Genomic DNA, 10,584 nt, shown 5'->3' with positions numbered 1-10,584 from the left:
CAAACTACCATATATGTTAATATGGTAAATGATAAACCAAATCTTAGTGGTTGTGGTGACAGCTGTTTTTGACATTATCAAGCACCACCTCATCACTTCTTTTAATTGATGACTACTTCTCCTCTCCTCTCCTCCTCCTCCCCCTCCTTCAAACTAAAAATTATTCCACTGATCCATGTTTGCTAGTCAATTGATACTGTGTTATTTTACATAACAGCACAATTCTTGTCCTAGTGTTGGAGGTTAGACAAATGAAGAAGAATTTTGTCAAGAAGAGAACCATAATATTTGAAGTTCAAATCAGAGGACAAAGTTGGAGTTTCCAGAGAGAGCTGGCAACAGCAGATCATGCCAGAGGGTTCATTCCAAGCATAGAGCATCACACCAAGCACAGGCGATGTACGTACACACAGAGTCAGCTACTACAGTCAGGAGATGGGCATCTGAACAGAGACAGGGATATGTGACTGAAGCAGAGGTAAGGAGTTTGCAATGCTAGGGTTAGGGACCAGAATGGCTTCAAGAAATAGGACTGTGATAGTTCAATTTGTATGGGAACCTGACAGGCTACGTGATACTCAGCTGGAAAGCACTGCTAGATGTGTCTCCAAGGGTGACTGCTAAAGAAGACCATGCTAGAATCAGCAGGCTTAGTTAAGAGATTGTCCTTGACAGTATAAGTCCTTGGCAGTGTGGGTGGAAAATGTCTTTGGATATAAAGGTCTAAACAGAACACAGAAATGAAGAAAGGGCCAGTTTGTCCTATACTGAGCTAGATCATCCATTTTTGTCTTCATGGGACATCAGGGCTCCAGGTTTTAAGCCTTGGGTCTCCAGCACTTAAACCCCTTTTCCTGGTTCCCTCTTGTCTTTCCTCCAGTTTTGGACAGAACTATATCACTGACTCTTTGGTGTGTGACCAACCTATTGTGGGACTTCTTAGTCTCACACTGTGTGGGTTGATTCTTATAACAAATTTCTTCTTACACATCTATCTATCTATCTATCTATCTATCTATCTATCTATCTATCTATCTATCTATCATCTATCTATCTATCTATCTATCTATCTATCTATCTATCTATCTATCTATCATCTTTCTGTCTATCTCTATATACACACATGCTACATGTAACTGGCTCTTTTTCTTTGAAGAACCCTAGTTCTCACATTGTCAAAGACAACTCTATGAATGTAGTTCTCTAAAGACAATGATCAATGACTCCATCTCTGACAGGATTGGCAATACTTGTTTTTTAAATGAAATTAGACTGAGTTTTGAGGTAATATTTTTCAATCGCTTAGACTGGGTTTAAACTCCTAGGCTCACGTGATACTTTTACTTCAGCTTTCTGAGTGGCTAATATTATAGGAATGTACCTTAGTGCTGGGGGTAACAATTACTTCTAATATAAACTTATATGAAGTAGAATTAAAATGCCCTCTGCATAGATCTAGACAGAGGTGGAGAGGGAACATGGGGAGGGTTGCTAATGGGCAGGGGACTCTACACTGTGGGTAAGGAATATGTGGAAAAGAGTAGGCTGAAAGCCTTCAGGTCAACCAAAGCAGAGGACACTCGCTTGTATAACTGGAATCTCCGTGCCTTGGTCTGTATTGCACAGCTAGAACAGAATGCTAGAGACTGGGCAATAGTCAAAGAAACTTTCTCCTCACAGTTCTGCACATGGGACATGGTTGGTATATTGAGGTACTGACATCTGGTGAGCCTTTCAGCTGCTTGTTCTCATGATGGAGGGTAAGACGAGGGGTGGAGGTTGAGGAGTGGGGGGTCACAAAAGGGCAGCCTTACAGCCTTAAATCCCTTTATATCATAATGAATAGTAATCTGTTAATGAGGTGGAGGCCTCCTAACCTATAAACCTTCCATCTCTTCCATCCCTTATAACATCACACTAGTCAGCATGCTTCCAACATGTGTTTTTTGTTTGTTTGTTTCTTTTTTCTTGAGGGGGCTCAGATTTAGATTAACCAGCCTATAATAAATCTTTGCTTTCTTTTGAAAATGTGACTGGACATCTTGAGAACCCAATGATAAGACAGTTGCCGGGATGGATCTGAATGTGAAGAGTGGACTGGAGCAGACAGTCAGCCCTTCTCACATCCTCTTGGCTCCAAGTGGTCTCATGCAGGCGCTAGTCCTTACTCTCCCCAGGGAGAGTCACTGGAGAACACTTGTGTACAGGAGACAGTCTTGAAATTCTAGAGCGTTCACACACTGGGAGCAGCCCTCAGTCTATAGGAGATGGAAGCTAATAGATCAGTTGTAGCTTTCTCTTCCCTTCGATGGCAAGCTTCTGGATGTGTGTGTTCTATAGTTTCCCATGGATGCAGTGGTCTTGAATCTTGAGCATCCTGCAGTGGATTTCCTCTGAGGGCATACCATGTTGACTGGCCACCATGCCTGCAGCGTGTCCCCATTTTCTTACTGGGTCTTCCTACCACCACTTCTCAAATCAGCTGATTGTGCCCACGTTGTCTTCTTGGGATCAGCTCATGAGAAAAACCCAAGCTCAGAGAGTGACCAAACCAGAATATAAGCCCACATTGTTTGGCTCTACAGTTGAGTCTTTAAGGACTGCATATGAATGAAAGAATTCTCTCTTAAAAACAAAGAATTCTGACGGATGAAAGAGGGAAGAATTTAAATACCCTTCAAAAGCAGCATTAAGCAGAACAGTAGAACATGCCTATAATCCCACTACTCAGGGGGCTGAGGCAGGAGGATAAGAACTTTGAGACAAGCTTGGGCCACATAGCAGGGTTGTTTCTTGCCTCAAACAAAGAAATAAAATCATACTAAACTGTAAAAGTCTTATATGGTCAAGTATTGGTTTTGTTCTTTTCGGTTTTGTTTACAGAAGAGTTCTGAACTGGGTATGACTCTCAGTGGGTGAGTCGGTGAATATGCACCTGGATGTGTGACACTTCCGGTAACTTTATCGTTTCAGATTTGAGGAGGGGAAAATATGATGTTGTGAAGATCCTCTTAGCCATCACAAAGATATGGCAGGCGTGTGAAGGACAATTGTGTGTATTCATTAGCTGCTTCCACCAAGCAAGAATCTGCATCAAGTGAGGGCCCATTCCTCCACATCCTATGTTCATGAGGATCTTTGTGAATTATCCTCATCTTCACAAGGAAAGAAAGAGAGAGAGAGGGAGGGGGAGGGGGAGGGAGAGGGGGAGGGGGAGAGAGAGCGCACAAGAAAGCAGGAAGTGACCACAAGTCCTATCTCGGTGCAACAGGCCTAAAGTGTCTGGGATGCTTCCTCTTTCCATTCGTTCTCGGGCTTTTATGGTCCAACGGGATCCCGTGAAACTGGAGTTTCAGATGGCTGTGAACTCCCACGTGGGTTCTTGGAATTAGACCTGGATCCTTCAGAGTGATAGCCAGTGCTCTTAACTGCTGAACATTTTCTCTAGCCCCTACACTTTTTTTGTTTTGTAAATTATGTGGTGTGTGTGTGTGTGTGTGTGTGTATCAGAGAGCAACTTTCAGGAGTTGGTTCTCTCCTCCAACTGTGGGTGCAGGTTAGAACTCTGGTCATCAGATTTGCACAGCAAGAGCCCCACCCTCTGAGACATCTCATTGGCCGAGCCCTCCCTCTGAAACATCTCTTTGGCCTGGGTTTATGCTTTTCCTTACAGAAGGAAGAAATTACCAGTGCTGCTACATTTAAACTCAGCCTGGGCCAGCAGCCATGAGCAGTGGCCACAGTGAACCTTGGAGGCCATTAGGCAGGTGGGAAAGCTTGGAGCTACATTCCGGCCAGTCTCTGGATCCTGTCTTGGTTATCCCCATAATCTGCATTGGCAGATAGAAGCAAAGCTCAACATCCCCAGGATGCCTGCATATCTGGTTGGAAACTCAACTCCACTCCATTTACTTGGTGTACTCTTCAGGGGTCCAATGCTGCTGTCTGTAAAATCATAGCAGTCAGGGTCCCAGCACAATGTGGCTGTATCCTTAGATTGACGAGGCTATAAATAATAATAATAATAATAATAATAACTGTCATTACTGTGGGCAGGACAGGAGAAACCAATAGGCAATAGCAAAGACCAGAAACGGTGACATAAAACAGCCAATACTGCTCCTAGTTCATAGGGCACTACTAGAATGGAGGATAATGATCGGTGTGTGTGGAGATGTGGGTGTGACAGTGATAGCCATCTGTGTCTTTCTCTGGGGGGAACACTACCACTGTAATCTCTCAGCCCTGTTGCACTTCTGCCTATTCTGGGAAGCTGGTGTTTTCCTGCTAGTAGCCCTCCGTCAGCCACGGCTTAATCCTACTGGAATCCAGTGTGAGGAAGTGGGGGCTGCAGCCATCCTTGACAGCCAGCTTCCCATGGTGCAAAGTAGAACTCAGAAGGACAGAGAATGAATGGAGCTAGAGAAGTAGACAGAGATGCAACGAGGACTAATGGTAGCTGCTCTAGCTATTACTCTATGAAGCTCGCATAGCAAAGCAAGCACATGCTAAGCATTGCAAGTCTATTACTAAGACGCCACCTCTTGTTTTCTCTGAACCTCTTTGTATTCCAGTGGCTACAGGCTTGGCAGATCCGTGGAGAGTCGCTCTGCAAAGGATGGAGGTCTGGTTCCTATTCCTGGGACATTGTTCTTGAGACCCAGCGCTGACTGGGCTCTACACTAGGGGACTTGTTGGACACAGAATTGAACCATTATACGTGGTTACCATCTAGAAAGGCTATCTTTCTCTTATAAAGCAAATCTCCTCCAGACACTTTGACACCACACCACTCAAGTGGGGCAGATGGTACATCCGTTCCTCTTGTCTTCCTACTGTGTGGGGATCTAGGCTCAGGCTCCTTTGGTGAGTAAAGTCATTTATAGAACTAAATTTTGCTGCTTTCTTTTGCCAGCGTTCATAAATAAGAAAAGTTGTCACCATCTATTGGATCTAGCCATTGGTAAAAGAGTATATTAGAGACTTTATATATCTTTTTGTCACTTAATCTTTATAGCAACTCTGTCAAGTATTAGCCCCCTCTCATTTGAAGATAAGAAAACTGAGACTCCAAGGTTTTACCTGCACTGTGAGTAGGTGGCAGGAGACTTACTATGTGCCTGCATCACTTGGAGGCTTCAGAAAGTAACTGATTTAATCATCACGACTGGACTGGGCTGGCCCCAAAGGCCTTTATACCTCATAGCCATGTCAACAAATAGTCCTTGAATCATATATTCCCTTCCAAAGCATTTGTCTAGTCACAAAATACATGGAAGCCAAAACTAAGTTGTCTTGAGAAGGCTTATACTAAAGTGGAAGACATGAATCACACAAACTCTGAGATGGGTCTGAACTGTACTGAGTCAGTTGCTAAACTGAGTGGCCACGGTTCAGCATCTTGGGAGAACTCAGAAAACAGGAAGGCTGAAAAGTCACAAGAACAGGCTTAACGAGAAGCTGTTTTTTTTAGTGAGAATGAAATTGGACAAGCGAGGCGTGTCAGTGGGGGCAGGAGGATAGAGAGGAGAGACAGAAACAAGCCCATCCAGTGTAAGAGAAAAATGAGCTAACTAAAATAAGGGTGTACTAGCACATGTAGCAAAGAGGACAGGGCAAGGGTAAGGAGCCTATGAAAGCCACAAAAGTCACAAGAATTACTGCACAGCAAGAAGACTTACAGGGTCAAACAGGCAAGTTGTGCCTTTAGGGAGATGGAAGGCACCAAGAGGACAAGCACTATGCTAAAGAAGTAAGCCAGAGCCAGACATGGTCAATGTCAAGAGGGGAGACATGGGTGACTCCACGGTTGCTACCTTGGTCGCGCTCAGGAAAGGAAGCGAGGGTGATGACAGGAAGACGGGTGGAAGAGTTGCCTGTGCACTGCTCTTCTGAGTTTAAATAGCAGCATCTCCAAAATGAAATGAACGTGACTCTTCTCATCAGAGAAACAACGCTTCCCTTTCTCTTCTTGACGCTTGAGATGCCTACCTGTATAAAAAGCTTCTAGAAGTCCTCTCTGGTCTATCAGGGAAACCTTAGACGCCACTTCTGTTGCTCCTTAGCTGGCGGTGACTTCGGGGTTGGTGGGCTGAGGAGACAGGGATGGAGTAGGGGACGGTTCCTTACATACCTGAGTGTGTATGTGAGATATGCCTCAAAGCAGGGAGACGGAAGAAAAAGGCTAAACACACCTAGTTTATCATTGTGCTAAATCTTGAGGAATTTAAAGTACGTCGGTATTAACCAACCAGTCAGCCATGATTTACTCGAGGAGCAGAGGCCCTGCTCTGCTCTGTCCCTGGGAAGTGTTTATCCTCCTGGGTTCCCTTGGCAATGAAAAGCTTGCTTTCATTAAGACATGCATGCTCATTTCTGTCTAAGTGTTAAGGAATCCTTTCCAATAAACTTTCCAATAAACCAGTCATCCCCGAGTCTTACACATTTCCTATTAAGATCTAGCAACTCCTTGACATCTAGACCTCTTGAAAATTTAGGTGTTTCCCTGAAAGGCAAACAAGCACACAAATGATCAAATAAATAAAAAATCCCTCTCCAGTAAGCAGGTCAGCTTTCATTTCCTTCGGGAGAGGCCACAGACAAGCTGTAAATAGATTTGATTTGTAGATGTCTGCCCCCCACCCCAACTTCCTGGCCTTCTCTTATTTATTGAGCACAAATTGAGAGCTGGATTTATTTGTTCATTTTAAATCTTTTGAATTGCCTAGAAATGAAGAGAAACTCATTCTGTCTTGAAAATAATTAGGATGCTCCAGTCTAAAGTATGCCTCATGCTGTGTGATGTATCTCTCAGAAAATTTGTGTGTGTGTGTGCACTCATGTGTGTGAAAAAGAGAGAGACACAGAGAGACAGAGACACAGACAGAGAGATAGCAAGACAGAGACACAGAGAGACACAGACAGCAGGGAGAGACAAAGATGTAAACTATTTTCTTAGACGTAGTGCGAGAGCAGACTGAGTCCTTGAATAGATGATAATAAGCACTAACTTGAAAACATCTGCTCCAAGCAAGTCTCAATCAAACTTTTGAAGAGGCTTCAGCAGACACAAAATGGCATTTCCTGATCAGCTGTCGGGAATACTATGTGTCGTCTACAGACATGAATCACATCCCCTTTTGGTACATTCCATCTCACAACAGGGACATGAGCCTTTTCCTGCTGGGCCTTACCAGCTTTGCAGGCAGAGGGAGGAGCCAGCCTTTCTCCTGTGAGACACACACTTAGCCCGAACATTCTGCTCCCCTGGCCTGAGAGGCAGAGAAGCACCAAGGTGAGAGAAGCTTAGGTGATTGGTTGGGTAGGCATACAAACAGCAAAGCCAAAAGTCCAGTTAGATGTGGGCTTTTCTTTAGGCACTGAAGGCTTTTGAAAGTCACCAGCATGGACTAAGAAACTTGTTCAGTGCTTAAGATGTTGTTTCTGTTAGACTCACCTAGACACACCTCTTTTGTTTATTTTGCCAACTTGATGCAGCCATTGGCTTTTCTTACCTTGAGGGATGGGGGTGGAGCCACTTGCTCTGCCCAGAAGAACATGAATAGAAAGCAGGGCTGGAGACCTGTCTCTTTTCAGGTTTACTTTTTAAGTCTCCTTTTGAATGACCTGGAATTGTTTTCTACATAGATGTCTGACTTCTGATTGCATGTGCCTTTACACTCAGTGAACAATTTTGGTTTTGTTTTATGATTTTTTTTTTTTTGAGATAGTGTTTCTCTGGCTATCCTGGAACTTGCTCTCTAGCCCAGGCTGGCCTTGAACTCAGAGATTCACCTGTGCCTGCCTCCCAGTACTGGCATTAAAGGCTTATGCCACCACCACCACCACCACCACCACCACCACCATCTCACATTTTGACAGGATCTGTGGAAAGCTTTGTTTTTAGTATGTATGCCCAATGTTGTCTCATTTCTTTTCATACACACACACACACACACACCCCATATCCATATACACACACTGAACATGTATGTATCAGCTACAAGAAAGTTTTGTAAATCTTCATAGCTTTGTCAGAAAAGTTGTACAGAGTAAAATAATTATAATAGAATAAAATATGTCACCCTAGGATATTTGTATGGGAACCAAGAAGAATTCAAGAAACTGGAAATTCTAACAGGTCTCTGAGTCAGACAATGGAGAAGAAACGAGGCTGCAGGACAAGCCTAGGGCCAAGCCACCAGGCTTGCTTTCATTTGTTCATTCTTATCCAATCAGCTGATGATAGCTCTTATTTCTTTTTTCTGCTACTTGTTGGAGATTGGTGTTACTAGCTTTGTTTTACAGGTAGGAAAAACCAAGGTTTAAGGAATACATCAGGCAACATTCAAGCAGGACAAGAAATCTCTTCTAAATATTTAAACCAAAAAAGTGTAATCAAAGGACTTAAACTGATGAGAACCCAGACAAGACATCACCTGGGTTCTCCCCGTCTTGTTAATTGAATGTCTACTCACTACTGACTACCCCTATCATGTGTAACACTTTCTGTGAAGACAGAGTATCTCGTTGTGAGACTTAAGAATATGGTGCATACAGATCTTAAACTTCTCTGGTACCGAACCAAACAACAAAATATGTTCCTGCCCCAGAGCTATACCCAGAGCTAGGTATAATAAACTGGCTGAAGCCAACAAGTAGAGGGGGCTTGAGCTTTGGAAGAAATTCCAGTTGTAAATTCCTCCATCTCTGCAGTTATGTGTTGTTGTGTTACTAATATCATCAGAAGGAGTACAAGGACCCAAGAACACAAGGGCTCTCATACATCTGCCTCTCACCTCACACTGAAGGAAGCTTGAACCTTTCCCTTACCTACTTCTGCTTAGAGCATATTTTTGGAAAAGCTGTCAAGGACACATTGTGATATAAAGGAAAAAAAAAGTAAAAACCTCTTGCTCATATTTTTTGGCCCCAGGTAAGTAGGAGAATTCGTTGCCATGGGACGGACCCAAAGTTCAGTCCAGGGGAAGAGGAAGTGGTTTGGGCGGCTCTGGCCAAGCCTAAAGGGGATCTTTTCCTCGGGTATCTTTAGATGCTTCTCCCCCACCAGATTAGCAAGACTTTGAAGACTAGGAAACGGATATGACTCAGGAAGCAGTGACCTAGGAGGATTAGCAGAGAAATGGTTAGTAGACAAAACAGTACAAGCTCCAATAGCTCATATTTGTCCAGCTCATTTCTACATAGGTAGGAGTCTGGAGCCAAAGCCACACGGGAGCTACCCATTTGCCTAGGTAGCCAGTCTCCACATTTCCAGAGTCTTCATTTTCAAGCTGTGATCAGCAGATCCTTGGGGAGCTCTGGGACCCTTTTGGAGGTTTTTCAAGTCACATTGTTTCAATCCTACTACGAAGATGGGAATTTTTTTTTTTTTAGTCTGTGGTACAAATCAGCTATGGATAAATCTGGTATACTAACATAACTGAAGCAGTATTTTTATGCTTTGATAGTGTTTGGTGCTTAAACACATTCACATTGTTTTTAAAACAAAAGCTAGAGTTTACCAGCATTTAAACAGCTCATCTGTTTATTGGCCCATGTAATGAGATGGCGAGTGTCTTAATCAGGGTTACTATCAGTGTGATGAAGCACAGTGACCAAAAACAATTTAGGCAGGAAGAGATTTATTTAGCTTACACATCCTGACTCACAGTCCACTGAGAGAAGCTAAGGCAGGAACTCAGACAGTGCATGCGTCTGGAAGTAGGTGCTGATGCAGAGGCCGTGGAGGGCAGCTGCTTACTGCCTTGCTGCTGTTCCCTGCTTGTTCAACCCACTTTCTTATAGCAGCCAGTGTGGGCCCGGCCTTCCTTGAGACTATGCCGGGGCCTGGCAAACACAGAAGTGGATGCTCACAGTCAGCTAGTGAATGGATCACAGGGTCCTCAATGGAGGAGCTGGAGAAAGTACCCAAGGAGCTGAAGGGATCCACAACTCTATGGGTGGAACAACATTATGAACTAACCAGTACCCCGGAGCTCTTGACTCTAGCTGCATATGTATCAAAAGATGGCCTAGTTGGCCATCACTGAAAAAAGAGGCCCATTGGACATGCAAACTTTATACGCCCCAGTACAGGGGAACACCAGGGCCAAAAAAATGGGAATGGGTGGGTAGGGAAGTAGGGGGGAGGGTATGGGGGACTTTTTGGGATAGCATTGGAAATGTAATTGAGGAAAAGATGTAATAAAAAATAAAAAAAAAAAAAAAAAAAGAAAACACCCTGTATGTAGGGATTGGTATAGGCTCAGGCCTCTCACCCCAAGATCAAGTTCTTAGAGCAAAGGCGATTTACTTGGCCCAGAGGGATGAAGGACAAGGACTAAGAGACAAAGACAAGAGAGATAGAGGATAAAGGAGAAGGGGAAGGGAACAAGGGAGAGAGGGCAGAAGTATTTGTCCCCTGCCTCTAGATAGAGAGGAGACAGACATGGCCTATAGGAAAATAGGGGTTTATAAAGGTAAAAGGGGGAATCCTGTGTTAGCATGAGGTGTTTAATTTTGATCGGTCATGTTAGCTAGGGTAGCCACAAGGGGCCTTTTGATTGCTGGACTTGAATACTT

This window comes from Mus caroli, unplaced genomic scaffold (assembly GCF_978045245.1).
Source record: "Mus caroli unplaced genomic scaffold, Mus_caroli_1 scaffold_16, whole genome shotgun sequence".
Classification (NCBI taxonomy): domain Eukaryota; kingdom Metazoa; phylum Chordata; class Mammalia; order Rodentia; family Muridae; genus Mus; species Mus caroli.
The sequence above is the reverse complement of the archived record's forward strand: the minus strand, read 5'-3'. Positions refer to the sequence as shown.